At 44.8% G+C, this 14,610-nt stretch overlaps 1 long non-coding RNA gene across 1 annotated transcript; it reads right to left on the bottom strand.

The window, feature by feature from the left end:
* Positions 1-4,614: 4,614 nt before the first annotated feature.
* LOC144454976 (uncharacterized) lies at positions 4,615-14,549 on the bottom strand. Its single transcript, XR_013483554.1, has 4 exons — positions 14,279-14,549; positions 13,938-13,989; positions 11,514-11,662; positions 4,615-6,046 (listed from the first exon to the last, which is right to left on the bottom strand). It is a non-coding gene; the product is annotated as an uncharacterized LOC144454976 (long non-coding RNA).
* Positions 14,550-14,610: the final 61 nt, after the last annotated feature.

Here is a 14,610-nt window from a genome sequence, read left to right as displayed (position 1 = left end):
AAGGAGAAAGTTCCTTAGCGCGATCAGCGACTGGCTAAGTCTGCTTCTACAGACTTGAACTAGGACCCTTGTGGGCTGGCCTTTCCTATCGCTTGGTTTTTTTCCTTAAGATCAGTTTCCTTAGGCCAATTCTTAGTTTATTAGACCCATACTGTGTGTAGCAAGCACCTACTATGTTAGGCTTAATTAGGGTGAATGAGGGAACTTAAACTCAGGAGTGAAGTGAAATATTTGGAGTTCCCATGCCAAACAAGTCAACCCTTCCCCCAATGACTGAATCACATCATTGACACCTCAGGGTAACAAAGGAGAAAAATGGAGCTGAGGGTCAGGGTGAACTCCCAGCTCTGTCCCCTTTGCTCTCCCTGCCTCTTCTCCTTTTCCTTTGTTGGTCAGTGCCCCAGGAGAGAAGAATTCTTGAAACAGCTGTATGTTGTCGCCCAGTTTCTCTACTTCTTCCCGATGCCTCAATATGAGCATTTGAGGCCCTGTCCTCAGCTCCTGGCCTTTCTCCCTTGGAGGTTTCATCTGCTATATGTGCCCAAGAGTCTTTTCTGTGCATTTGATGCCCAGGTTTCCATCTCTAGCTCTAAATCCCTCCTAAGTAGACTCACATGTCCAACAGCTCCATTTGGCCCAAGCCAAATGCATCATCTTCCTCCATAAGTCAGCTCCTCCCTGCATTTCCCAATTTAGTCACTCAGGCTTGAAACCTCCAAGTTCTTTTTCAACTTCTCCCTCTCTTCAGAACCAAATAAGCCTCAAGGCCTGGTGGTTCTTCCTTGCCAATATCTCTCACATCCATTCCTTCCCTTCCGTCCTGGCTGCCACTACTCTAGCTCTACCTCTCTTCACCTAATGCCTGGAGTATTGCAGTGGCTCCCATACTCATCTCTTGATTTCCAGAATCTCCCCTTCCACCTCATCCTATGCAAATTAATAGGACAGGAAAATGATACAGCAAAGTCATTTCTTATCCTGTTCAATATCTGTAGGTTCCTTTTGATACCCTCAACTCGTTTCAATCTTTTTGGACCCAACCTTTCAAATAAAAGCCTGTGATTTTATCCAGAAAACAAACAAAGAAACAAAAAAACCCAAATGGGATCAAGCAAGAGGAGTTTTGGTCAAATGTAAAAAGTGAACTTGACAAACACTCCTCACATTAAACATTCTTGAATCCTAAACCAGTCTCCTCTAGAAAGTCCTTTGAGGATGCTTGTTTTAACAAAGACTTCTGATTTGCATTTGGGAGGAAGTACTGTTAATTGCAAGAAAATTCTGAGATAGAAAAGATATGGAAGCCACCTCTGCAGTGATATTTTAAGATGGTGGTATACACAATATAATTGAAATGAATTTTCCTTCGCAAATCAATTGTTTTCAGTGATGTCATTTTCAGTTCTTTAATTCCAAAGATGTTTCCATGTAAAAGCCTGTAGCCATACCTGATAGTATTTATCACTGCAGTATTATTATACAGCATCACAGCTGGAAGGGCATTGAATGGTCATCTAGTTCAGATCCTTCATTTGATCATTCATTCAATCATTCACTTACTCATTGGTCTTTTCTCAGGGTTTTCTTTTGTTTTTATTTTTTTCCCTTTGGATCCAAAAAGAACTCTCCACTTGTTTTTTTTCAAATAAGTTTTATTGACACCTTTTGTTCTTAGATCATGATCATTTCTGGGTATGGCCTTCCTGGTCCTGCATCCCCTTTACCCATATTGAATCCTACCTTGTGAGAAGTAAAAACAAGTGACCAGTGACCTAATCCAACAATGTTGGCAGTATCCTGCCCTAGTAATCTCCCACCTCTATGCCGAGAACATAAATGAAGAGCTTAAAGGCACTTCAGAGCCCATCTCTAGTGCCACCCCTTGCCCACCCCTATTTTCTAGGCACCCATATTTTGTTTCCAGTTCTTTAGTACTACAAAATATGCTATTATAATTATTTGGTGTATATTGGAAATGTGTTTCTACCTTAGACCTCCTTGGGGTATAGATCTAGATATATTGTTATAACCCTTTCAGTTTTCAGAGATGAAAAGTCTGAGAAGAAACGTGACTCATCCAGGTCATGCAGTGAGTTAATGGCACAACCATGACTTGGAACTGACCTTGGCTTGACTCCTAGATCGGACTTCTTTCCACACGACACATTATTCCATTAATTCAAGTTTTAAATCTGTAAGCAACATTTTTCTTTTCATTTACCCTTTCCTCCATCCCTGCTCCACAGAATCTGATATACTTATAAATTATGAAATTGTTTGAATAGATCTGTTTGTGAACCTTAGCAATGACCATAGTCCCGTGAAGATTTGATAGAATTGGAAGCTTTGGAGATGTGGTCCAGAGTATATTGTAAGATACATGCTAGCCATGATGGAACAAAGAAGCAAGGAATTGAGTAGCTTTTCAGGGAGTGGAGAAAAAACCAAGAGAAATCATTTTTACAACATGGAGGCAGCATGGCATAGTTGATAGGGTACTGGACTTAGAGACAGAAGATCTGAATTTAATTTCCACCTCATATATGAGTTGTACGACCCCATGGAAATCACTCAACCCTCTCTGTGCCTCAGTTTCTTCATATGTAAAATGAGAGGGTTTGACTCAATGGTCTCTAAGGCTTCTTCCAGCTCTAGAACTCTGATCCAATGATCCTGTGTTTGTTTCAACTAATTTTGGGGAATGGCCAATATGTAAATATTCAGAGCTTGCAAACTGCTCACCTGCCTCCCTTTCCAACTCCCGTTCCCTCTCCCTCTCTCAGGGCCAATTCACCTGTGACTCATATCATTTCAGTTGAGTGCTGATTGTGACTGGCTAATTTATAGTGGAAAACAGCACCCCCACAGTCGTCCCCAAGGCATTCTCACAAGATCTCCTGCCGTTTCTGACTACAGCCTCCTTTCTTTGCCAAAATCAAACCTTTATTTGGAGCCCCCACTGGAAATCGTGGCTTTAGGCTCAGATCACATTCATACTTTTTCTGGGGGAAAAACACCACCACCACCAAAAAAAAAAAAAAACCAAACCCAGAAAACCAACAATAGTTCCATTAGGCTGGTTGGAGAGGCAATGATGGCTCCAAGTGGTTTTCAAAAGTTTGGGGGTTCAGTTCAGCTCCCAATGGAGAAATGTGGTCCCAAGACTGCCTAAACAAGCTGACAGGCAGCTTCATGAGCCAAAAAGCTATTGTGGGAAACTTCACTCTTTTCAGTGGGAGAGAACTGGTTACTGAGACAGGAATCACTATGTTTGGTACCACAAACCATGCATTATATTATATATCATATTATATTGTACTTTAGCAATTCAAAACTGGGTTCCCAGTCTATAGACATTGAAGATCAATGAGGCCATGGCTGAACCCACCAGAGAATGAGCAGCTAACTCCAGCAGGTCAATGGGATGGGAGATAGAAATGGAGGGGAAGCAGGGCAGCCAAGTCAGGTTTTCTAAGGAAGGAAAACCAGAGAGTGGAGGGTGAAATAATGTCACCAATTAGGAGTGCGCTTTATCTCTGCTGCCAAACTAGATAAGCTGCTCAGCTTTCAGCACCATGGACAGAGGGCAGCCACAAAGTTAGGTCCTTGACCTGAGTCATCCCTACAGCAAGAGAGTGCTGAGCTGGGTCAAACTGGTCTGCCACCATTGTAGACATATGGGGAAAGATGGTATTGAAGAGGCTGAAGGAGGAGGAGGAAGAGAAGAGCCTCCTGCCAGTAGTTAAGAGAATGATGACCATTATGTAGCTCCAGGGCAGATTTGGTTACTTGTAGGGAATGATTCAAACCCAAGCGGGTGTCTAAAGTTTGGAAAGGAAATGGTGACTGTTTGGGATCCCCAGGAGCCTTTCCTCATGTGGGCATTTTTTGTTTGTTTCTTCCAGTAAATAAGACCTTAGGAAGACAGCCATGGGTGCTCAAATCTAATCTAACTGCAAGGGACTCTCCCAAATTATTTGCTTCAGAATCCTCTGTTTTGACTATCAGTGGGTCATAAGTGGGTCATCATTCACAATTTATAAGTCTTTCTGTTTGCACGAAGACTTTTCTTGTAATGTTATTTGTTTGACCTATAGATCAGATAAATAGGTAAGAACATCATGTACAATTACATGGCTCTGAAATTTTGTTAACTGCTGACAAAAAGGGAAATGGGTAAAAGTAAAGGCTTTCACCAATCATTAGAGAATCATTGCTGATGTCAAGTAGTTGCCACAACAAGGAAGCTAAAAGAGCCCAGAAACAAGCCTCATTTAGCAGATGCTTGATCTTAGCATGTACAGAGATGCAATGGTCAAGGGCAACGTTGGTTTAGAGTATAGGCTCACTTGCAAAATATTACGGAAATGGATGTTAAAATATTATGAACGTTAGTGCCTCACAAAACTCTGAATAGTGCTGGAGAGAGGGACAAGACCTACAGAAAGCTTATCATGATAGCCAGCTAAGAAAACTCATCCCAAGGTTATAGATGGAACTGGAAGGATAACAAATAGATGGGAAATGGAACAGATATGCCAGTGTTTCAGCACGATTTTAAAGACATGCAAGGATTAATTTTAAGGCCCAGAAGAAGATTCCAAAAGAATGAAAAAAAGGTTGTCGATATTGTTTATTATGATGACCATATCACCACCACCCAAAGGCAAATGAAAAGACATCAATGGCCACTAACTCTTATATCTGCTTTCTAATCTCTATAAAATATTTGTGAGAGTAGTCTATGAATGTGTAAAGAATGGCCATGGTGAAACTATGAGAAGGATACAGAAAGGCTTTCATAGACAATTTTCTACAACAGACCCATGTATTTAAAATTATGCAATTGACTAGAAGGTACACAGAACACATGTTCCAATTCTGGGTTCTTTTAGTCTCACACATTAGAAGCAAAGAGAACCTCACTATTTCTATGCATAAATGCACAAAGTATGAGCAATGAGCAAATTGAATTAGCATTCCTAATGTAAGGAGGCAAATATGACCTCAAAAGTCTTGGGGTCAAGATTAGGTGAGATGGAATATCATATTGGAAGAATATACCTTATTCCGAAGGAACAGAGCAGGTATGAGAGGATAGAATTACATATTTAGAAGATAACGCTCATGAGAAAATACAGGAATGAAAGGAGGAAACATGGTGGAAATCAAAGAGGCAGAAATGGAAGCAATATTACCAGGATATTGTGCTATATTCTACCAAAATCAGTACGGAATTTGGTTAACAGGTTGCTGTGCTGGGACAGGGTGATGATACTAGGGATACATGGTGTAGAGGTGGTGCAGACTCAAGTTCTACCCCAGTAACCCCCCGACCCCTCTGTTTGTTCCTTCTCTATCATCTGGGGCCATGATTGGCTCTTCATTTTCTCTGAGTTCAACTTCCTGTTGCTGCATTATTGTAGTCATGCTTGTTGCTCTGCTGCATCAGTTCCTAGTCATTTCTTGTCGTACAACAATAGTGGACCGGTTGGGCATTTTCCTTTACCTTCCATCAGTGAACACACTCTTTGCTTCCAGTTTTTTGCTACCTTAAGCAGCACTTTAAGGTACTTCTTCAAAAATTAAATTTTTTAATGAAAAAATGCTTGGGGAATTTCAAGTTTACAAAGCGCTTTTCTCACAATAACTCTGTGATGTTAAAAAAAAGTCTTAATGTCCCAATTGTACAGATGAGGAGATTGAAGCTTAAAGAGCCTTGTCCAGAGTGACACAAGTCACTCTGGAACCAGGAATCAAATCTAGGTCTTCTGACTCTAAGAGCACTGCTTACATTCACTCCTCCAAGCTTTGTGGCCCATAGGAAGTGATCCCCAAGTGCTTTTATACCTCCTGCCTGCCTGATCATGACCTGTGTGAAGGCCAGGGAGCAGCCCATCCTGATTTTGGAGTAATGGGTGATTCTGGATGCACGTCTGGGAACAGCCAACCTCAGCTGGCCCTATTCAGCAAGAAGCTCTCTCTATCCCTTCTGCTCTCCTTCAGCTTCATTAATGGAGACCATAGATGCATGCAGAGGATATGCCTGAGGGAGGAGAAGTGGGATGTTTATTAATAGACACTGATAATTAAGATCTCTCTCAGAAGCATTGCCCTAACTCCAATCCCTGTTGGGGATGGAATCATTTAGGGGTGACTGCCCATTCTCTGTTGGGAGGAAGAACTTTTTTTCCTAGCCATGTTTTCACAGGAGCATTTTTGGGCTTGAAATATAAAAATCCCTGTACATAGTTTTATTTTTATTATATCCCTGTATGAGAGTTACACTCCTAGATCAATGTAGTTTGGCCAGAAGTCATAAAAGAAACCATAAAAAGCAAGACTAAATATCATTTATGCGGGTTGGTAACAACAATAAAAATAATCTACTACAGTACCAGAGAACAATCCCAGACTAGCATACCAAGAAGCCTCACTGTCTGTGACATTGATCATAGGATTCTAGATTTAGAACTGGATGGGACCTTAGCGGACACCGAGGTCACTAGGAGGAGGAAACTGAGGCCCACAGAGGTGAAGCGACCTGCCCAAGGTCATACAGCTACTGAGAAACTGAGGCACGATTTGAACCCAAGACTTTTAGACTCCAAGTCCAAAGCTTTATCACCTATACTCTATGGTCCCTCCATCCATTCATTTGGTAAGTCAGTCCATATTCATTTTACATTTTATGTACATTTTATTAATAACCCTCTGGGTTTCAAATGCTGCTGCAGACTTTCTGGAAGCCTAATGTTGGATGGGACTAATTCCTTTCTGATATTTTCATGGTGTTGGGGTCCCAAGGCCAGAGATGACGAATGAGTAGCAATAGTGCTGACATGGCAAAAATCCCCCAGGAAGGCCTGCCTTACCTCCTTGCTTAGTTGAGGCACGCCCCCTGCTCCAGGGGCCTTGCCCAGTTGGCCGTAGCGTCCTTTCTCAGAGTAAGTGCAGGGTTAGGATTATAGAGGGGGTGCCCACGAAAAATCATTTTCAGTGATTTCAATTTGACCTGGGAATGTCAATGATGCTGAAAAAAGGGTGGAATTAAGAGAGGGGAGGGGGCAGCTATTTTTTATTTGCATTTAAAATGAAGCTTCGGAATTCAAATAAATGAATCTACTATGGTGGAATTTCTGACAACGTGGAGAGGTTTTGCAGCAGCCTTAAATCAAACCACATAGGCATCTATGTACTGTATCTCTGCATGAGGCTAGAGTGTCTCCTCCCTTTTCCAGAATTGTCTGTATTTGTAAATTCCCTTGAAGATACTTCCACCTTCTCTTTAAAACCCCGAGCTCTTATCTTTGTCCTTGAGCATACAGCAGGCACTCAATAAATGCTTGTTGGTTGCCCTGATGCATGAATAGAAAAGGGACCCAGGAGTTGCACTCATTCATTCCTGGTGGGTGAATGACTTGGCATAAAAGTGCGCCAAGTATACAAAATGGCGTCTTGTTGGACCATCTTTGACTCCCTTCTCCTTTCATGACCCAACGATCATCAGGGCTTTGTGGCTCTTCCCTGTTACATTTTGGGTGTGTTGTCTGCTGCCCTGGCTTGGAGGTGCTGGCTGATGTCCCTGGCTCAGGGGACAGATGCCGGCCTGGTGTCCCCTTGTCCCCACCTCCCCCTCTGTGCTCCCTTCCATGGGTATCTCAAGGGAAGCTGCCTAATTTGCCCTTGTAGGGGCTAAAACATGCCAAGTAAGAACCTCTAGTTCTTCTGCAAAGTCCCCTCTAAGCCCTTGGGCTGTAGTAGACTGGAATGAATGTGGTCAGTGGCTCAGTGGAGGGATGAGAGATTTGGGGAGCAATCACTCCCATGGATGTTGTAGGAAGAGTCAACTGATCTGGGCTATTAAGAAGGAGAAGGATTTTAACGAGAGGAAATTCCAAGCCTGGTGGTAGAGGAAGCTAGGTAAAGTCGGCCAGTGAGACCATTGTGGCATCTGAAAAAGGGGAGTATAAAGAAAAAGGTTGGAAAAGTGAGCTCAAGCTTGATTCTGAGGGCCTTCAATGCCAGGCTAAGGAGCTGGTTTGAATTATTTGCTGCAGACACAAGAGAAGCATTGAAGGGTCTGGAGAGGCTGCCAGGGACTGCATGTGGGGTCAGGAAGACCTGAGTTCAGATCCTGACTCAGACACTTATTAGTTTGGGGACCTGCCTATGCCTCAGTTTCTGCATCTGTGAAGTAGAGACAGTAATAGCACCTACCTCTCTGGGCTGTTGTGAGGATCAAATGAGATCATGTTTGTAAAGTGCTATAGAAATGCTTACAAATAACGATGGCTACCATACTTGTGCATTGGTAAGATTCTTTTGGGCACCTGTGTGGATCAGAATGGGGAGAAGCCTGGGATAAGGAGGTCAATTAAGAGGCCAAGGTCCTGGCCAAAGATGAGGAGGGCCTAAAGTATGGGTGTCCCAGGTTGTCACTGAGCCCCCGAGGAGGATGAGGAAGGAAGGCTGCACCCAGGGGCCATGGGTTACAGCAGGAGGATAAAGGGCACTGAGGTACCAGCACTCGGCCTCTCTCTTGACCTGGTGCCCAAGCTAACCCAGGCCAGCAGGCTCTCATGACTCCTCTTGCTTCTGACTGCGTCTGCCTGGCTTATGCCCACCACCACAGGGCTCTCTTCTATCTAATCTGATGTTCCAGGCCAGGTACCAAATGGGAAGCAGGCCAGGTTGGGTAGGGGCAAGGGATGAATTCTGTAATGGACGTGTTGAGTTGGTGGTGGGTGCTGGGGGGCCAGCCAGAAGGAGATGGCTAGTTAGCAGATGGAGATGTCCATGGGGGCCTTGCAGCCTCAGGAGAGAGACTTCCATGATGCTGATTGCTAAGACAGTCCGCTGGGGAAAAGGCCTCTTGAACTTCTGTTTGGGGATTTAGCTCTTCCTCCATGTTTTAACAAGCACTTTGCTGGGGGCAAAACACACTTATTGCCAAGGTGAGGAAAAGTTATGCATAATGTATAGTGCAGCTGGCTAGATGCAGAGACTTGCCGTCCAGCTCCTAGAGGCCCCTGGGAAATTGTGGTTATTGAGCAAAATCCCTAACCATCTCATCTCCCCATGTTCTGCTGAGGCACTGATCTAGGTCCTCTCGTCAGATCTAATTACCACGAGCTCCATTCATGCACTGAATTTCCTGCCATTTCTCTCAAATAACAGACCCTAGAATATAGCCACAACACCTACTCTCTACAGATGTTCAGATAAAACAGTTGACTTTTTTTTTCTTTAGCTTGGAAACTTTGGCACAAAGAAGCTACTGTGTGATCTTAATGATTTTCAGTTCTGGGCTTTGGGGCAAAGAAAGCATTTTGCTAAATCCTGTTCTTTTTCGGATGGGACTCTGGAACCCTGCACGCTCTGAAGAATCCAAACTGTGGGTAGCCCAAAGGGCAGTGGAGGCATGCATGGTGGGTGTATACAGGTGACGGTGTACTCCCAATGACAAAACGTGTGTGAGAGATGCCCAGAGAGCTGGATAGCCAGAAAGGGAGGTGGGCAGCTCATGCAACCCAAGAAAGTGAGAGCAGATGGGGAGCTGGAGCATATGGGGTGGATGCCCCCCTCCCCGGGAGGATTTGCCCAATGTTGTCCAGTGGGCTGCCATGTGCTCCCATGAAAGGTGTGCCCACACCAACCACTCCACAAGCATCCATAAAGTGCCTACTGTGTGCCAGGTGCCAACAAGAAGCACCCTCCCTGTCCCCTCTCCTTGGCGCTGCTTTAACTTAACCTTAGAGTGAACTTTTGAATGGCTGAACCGAAACTCTGCCACCCACCAGTCACAGGTAGCTGCTTACCATCTCTCTTTTCCAAAAATGTATTGATGTCTTTTGTTTTTACATAACAGTCATTTCTGAAAATGATCTCCCCTGGCTCACAACTGAACCTTCCCTTGTAACAAAGAAAAACAAGCAAAAACACCAGATAGGGAGACCATCTGGGAAAGCATATAAAGCATTCTGCCCTGGGGTCCCCCACCACTGCGCCCAGAGACAACATTCGCTCTTCTCCTGGCATGTCCCTGGTAACTTTTTTCACTGTTGGATGTTATTTTTCTCTTCTGGGCAGTGGGCAGTTTTTCTGTCTCACCCCTAACCCTGAACAAGTGCCTAAACATTTTGCAGGCTCTTAACCTTGTCCTGAGTGTGGCTCCTTCCTCACTCTGCACCACAGTGGTGCTGGGTGTATTTAAGGAGGCAAGTGGTTTGCCCCAATGGGAGGAGAGCCAGGGTGCCAGTCTTTCCCAGGAATATTGTCCATCAGTTGGATCAGTGGCCACAGGAGAGATATTCTCCAGCTCAACTCTGTCCTAAAGGGAAGCTCAAAGACTGATCAAAGATTGATGAACATATGAACACGCACAAATAAAGCTTAATTGGGCCTACCAGTTGCCAATATCCTATGAAGCTTTTCCAGAGTTGGTCATTTGACAAATAGCAGTTCGCCATTTCCATCATTTATTTATTTATTTATTTGTTTGTTTGTTTGTTCATTCATTCATTCAGCCTCACAGCACTTGAAAAACACGGTCCCATTGGATTCTCACCACTGCCCTGCAGTTATGGTTATTCCCATTTTAACAGAGCAAGATTTTGAGGCCAGAGAGGGTGAGTGACTTGCTAGTATCAGAAGCAGGATTTGGTCACAGGTACTTCTGGACTCCTGCTGTAGTCTATACAAGAATGAAAGCCTCCTGTAATTTGATTGTCCATCTGGTGGCAGTGTGGTGTGGTCCAGTGACTGTCCCTTAACCTCTCTGGGCCTCGGTTTCCTTCGCTATAAATGAGGGGGTTTGGACTGGATGACTCTGAGCTCCTTTCTGCCTGGAAACCTAGGATCTTGTGACTGACTTACATGTGGATTAGCAACTTGACTGCTGCCATCAGCCCAGGGAGGTGGGAAGGGAAGAATTATTATCCTCTTCTGACAGATGAGGAAAGTGGGGGCTTGAAAGATGGGGTGACCAGCAGCTGAGGGAAGATGTGAGCCTGGGCCTTTGATTCTCTTTCATGTTTCTAATGGCCTCCCTTCAGACTTCCTCTGGCCAGGCTCAGCTTTTCCTCAAATCTTGGGCACATCCAGGGGGCTTTCTCCACTTTAGCTTTGGATATTTTTCTGGGCCTCCCAGAATATTTCTGGAAATAGTTTGGGATAAGATCACTTTGACAAAAACAGGTGTCGGGCCTCAGGAAACTGGCCCCATTTTAGATGTGATCACAAATCTCAAACTGGAGGCAGCTCTGTGAGAATTGGTCACTCGGGCTAAGCTTCCTAGGCAATGAACCTGGCTCCTGGCTGCTTCCTTAATTCAACAGGCAAACCCAGAAGCTTCCAACTGCACCCAGTGGGCCCTCAACTCCATTATTCTAGGAGGTTCAGAAATGGGAAAAACAAAGGCTTTTCGCTGTCATCAAAAACCAAAATATGGACCAGTTATTCCACTGGCAGAATTTTCAATGATTTCCATGATCCGGTCCTTCAAATCTTACCTCCAAGGTAGCCAGCCACTCCTGCATGGCTCCAGTCATGTTCTAAGGGACCAAAGTCATCCTGCTGTCTAGTCTCTCTGGAATGACATGCAGCTATGACATAATCCCATGGGGCTACAGCTGTAGCATGTGTTATGACATGATGTGACCTAAAGGATAGAGTACAAGATTAGGAGTTCAAGTCCAGCCTGTGACATATACAAGTTGTGTGACCTCAGGTAAGACATTTAATGTCTCAGAGTCCCAGGCAGCTCCTTAAGACTAGATATTTTTTTTGTAAGGCAAATTGAGGTTAAGTGACTTGCCCAGGGTCACACAGCTAGTAAGTGTCAAGTGTCTGGTCTGAGACCGGATTTGAACTCAAGTCCTCCTGACTCCAGGGCCAGTGCTCTATCCACTAGGCTGCTGCCCCTTTAAGACTAGATGTTAAGACAAGCTGCCAATCTGCATGGGTGCATGAGTTTCCATGCTTGGAGTTCCCCACACCATTGAAATCACAGGTCCAGACCCCAAGATCACCAAACAAAACAACCTGTGATAGCTGTCTCATGTGTTGTTTGGGGATTCAAACCATAAAGCCATATGTAAATGTGAATTATTGTGATTGATCCTGTCTATAGGGGCAGCTAGGTGGCGCAGTGGATAGAGCACCGGCCGTGGAGTCAGGAGGACCTGAGTTCAAATTCGGCCTCAGACACATGACACTTACTAGTTGTGTGACCCTGGGCAAGTCATACAACCCCATTGCCTAGCAAAAAAAAAGAAAAAAGAAAGAAAGAAAGAAAGAAGGAAAGAAGGAAAGAAGGAAAGAAAGAAAGAAAGAAAAAAGAAAAAGATCCTGTCTATGTCTTCAAATGTGCCTTTAGAGTGATGAAGTAGTTTCTGGGAAGGACATTTGCAGTGACATGGATACTCTCCCCAGATGCTTATGTGAATGTAAATGAATGCACCAAGGAGAGATATTCATGGAAGGGAAACATCCCTTTGGGAGCCCCAGACAATAAGGCTGCCCCTTTCCATACCCCAGGCTCACCTGAGTTTGGCCCTTACTCTGTGGACAACCAAAACCGCCAGTTTAGTTATCCATAGTAACCTTTCCTCTCCTCTCCTCCCTCTCCTCCTCCTCCTCCTCGTCCTCCTCCTCCTCCTCCTCGTCCTCCTCCTCCTCCTCCTCCTCCTCCTCCTCGTCCTCCTCGTCCTCCTCCTCCTCCTCGTCCTCCTCGTCCTCCTCCTCCTCCTCGTCCTCCTCCTCCTCCTCGTCCTCCTCCTCCTCCTCGTCCTCCTCCTCCTCCTCCTCCTCCTCCTCCTCCTTTTTCACCCCTGCCTCTTCCTCTCCATTCTCCTTTAGCCAGTGGTGGTGCATGGTAGGCTAGCTACCAACTTCCCTCACTTCCCCCAGTTTCAATGTTGACCACCTGAATGGCAATCCCTGGCCATGGTGCTGACCACTTCTGGAACAATAGAGCTAGTTTTCTGCTTTACAGTTAAGATTTCTAAGGTCTCTTCTGCTTGAACTCCTCAGAACCTATTATTTTATTGAATAATAGCCACAAGTACTCCACCAAGCATTCATAGGTGGTGCTGGGATGTACTTTGAGGCTTAGATGGGATTATGGGTGTCTGATATTCTGGGAGTCCATCACAAGTCAAATCAAATTAGGGAGCTGCCACTGGGAGGACATGTTAGCACTGATGCCGAGAGCTGAGAGGTGGAAGAGTGAGAAAATCAGGCTTTTTTCTTATTCCTTTCTTTTCTGTCTCACAGAGAAGTGTAAAAGTTTCATTCTCTTCTCACAGCAAGCAAGCGGTAGCTTAACCGTTTATCATCCAAAAGCCAAGAGCCCTGAGTTTAGAGTCAGAGGCCCTGGGATCAAATTCTAGCTGACGCTATTTGTGTGACCTTGGGCAAGTGGCTCCTTCTTTCTGAGCTCAGTTTCCTCTTCTGTTAAATGTGGATGAGAATACTTGTATGAATTCCCCCTCACAGAGTTGTTATGAGGCTCAAATGAATTAATATATGGAAAGCGTTTTGCAAGCCTAGTATAAATGAGAGCTATTATTATTGAGAACACACCTGCCCTGAAGTCATCATCATTGACCTCTCTGCATCATTTGGCACTGCTGACCCCCTTTTCCTCCTTATACTCCCTCTTCTCAAGGTTTTGGTGACCTAGCTCTCTCCTGGGCCTCCTCATCTCCCTCCATCCTCTCATCAGGTCCCATGGGTTCAATTATCACATCTCTTCCTGTAATTCATTAATCTTTCTCCTGAGTTCCTGTTGCATAGCACAGATGTTCTTTTGGACATTTCAAACTGAAGGTCTCATGGGCATCTCAAATTCAGCATGTCTTAAACAGAGGCAGAAGGAGAGGCTTTGGGCATTAATGGACCTGAATTCAAATCCTGCCCTGGCCACTTCTTACCTGTGTGACCTCAGGCAAGTCTCTTCCTCTCTCTGGGCCTCAGTCTTCCGATCTGTAAAATGAAGGGGTAGGGCTTGAGGGCATCTAAAGGACCCTTCTCACTCTAAATCTGGCAATCTTTTCCTCAAAATCCACTCTTCTTTTGGACTTCCCTATTGCTGTGGAGGTGCTACCATCTTTTGAGTCCCCCAGGCCCATGTCCTTGCTGCCATCCTTCACTCCTCACTCATATCCTGTCAGTTGCCAGATGTTCTCTATGCCTCCCCAACTCCTCTCATGTCCATCCTCTCTTCTCCACCCCAAAGGCCGCCACCTCAGTTCAGGCACTCGTGACTTCTCACCTGGACTATGGCCACAGCCTCCTCTTGGGTCTCTGGTCCAAGTCATCCTCTCTGTACAGGTAGCTGCCAAAGTGATTTTCCTAAGACATAGGTCAGACTACGTCACCCCTCTGCTCAGTAACTACAGCGGCTCCTTATTACCTGAAAGACAAATAGAAGTCAGTCCAAAAGCATTTTGTCAGACATTTCCTATGTGCCAGGTACTGAACTCAATAATACAAAAAAAGGCAGCCAGTTCCTGCCCACAAGGAACCCCCGTCTAACAAGCTTCAAGAACCTCAAAGCTCTGTGCGGAAGAGGAAGGCTTGGCAGCTGGGGGAGGGGTCATAAAC

Source organism: Phascolarctos cinereus, unplaced genomic scaffold (assembly GCF_003287225.1).
Source record: "Phascolarctos cinereus isolate Bilbo 61053 unplaced genomic scaffold, phaCin_HiC Scaffold_8;HRSCAF=390, whole genome shotgun sequence".
Classification (NCBI taxonomy): domain Eukaryota; kingdom Metazoa; phylum Chordata; class Mammalia; order Diprotodontia; family Phascolarctidae; genus Phascolarctos; species Phascolarctos cinereus.
Note: the sequence above shows the minus strand (reverse complement) of the source record. Positions and strands in the feature narration are given on the sequence as shown.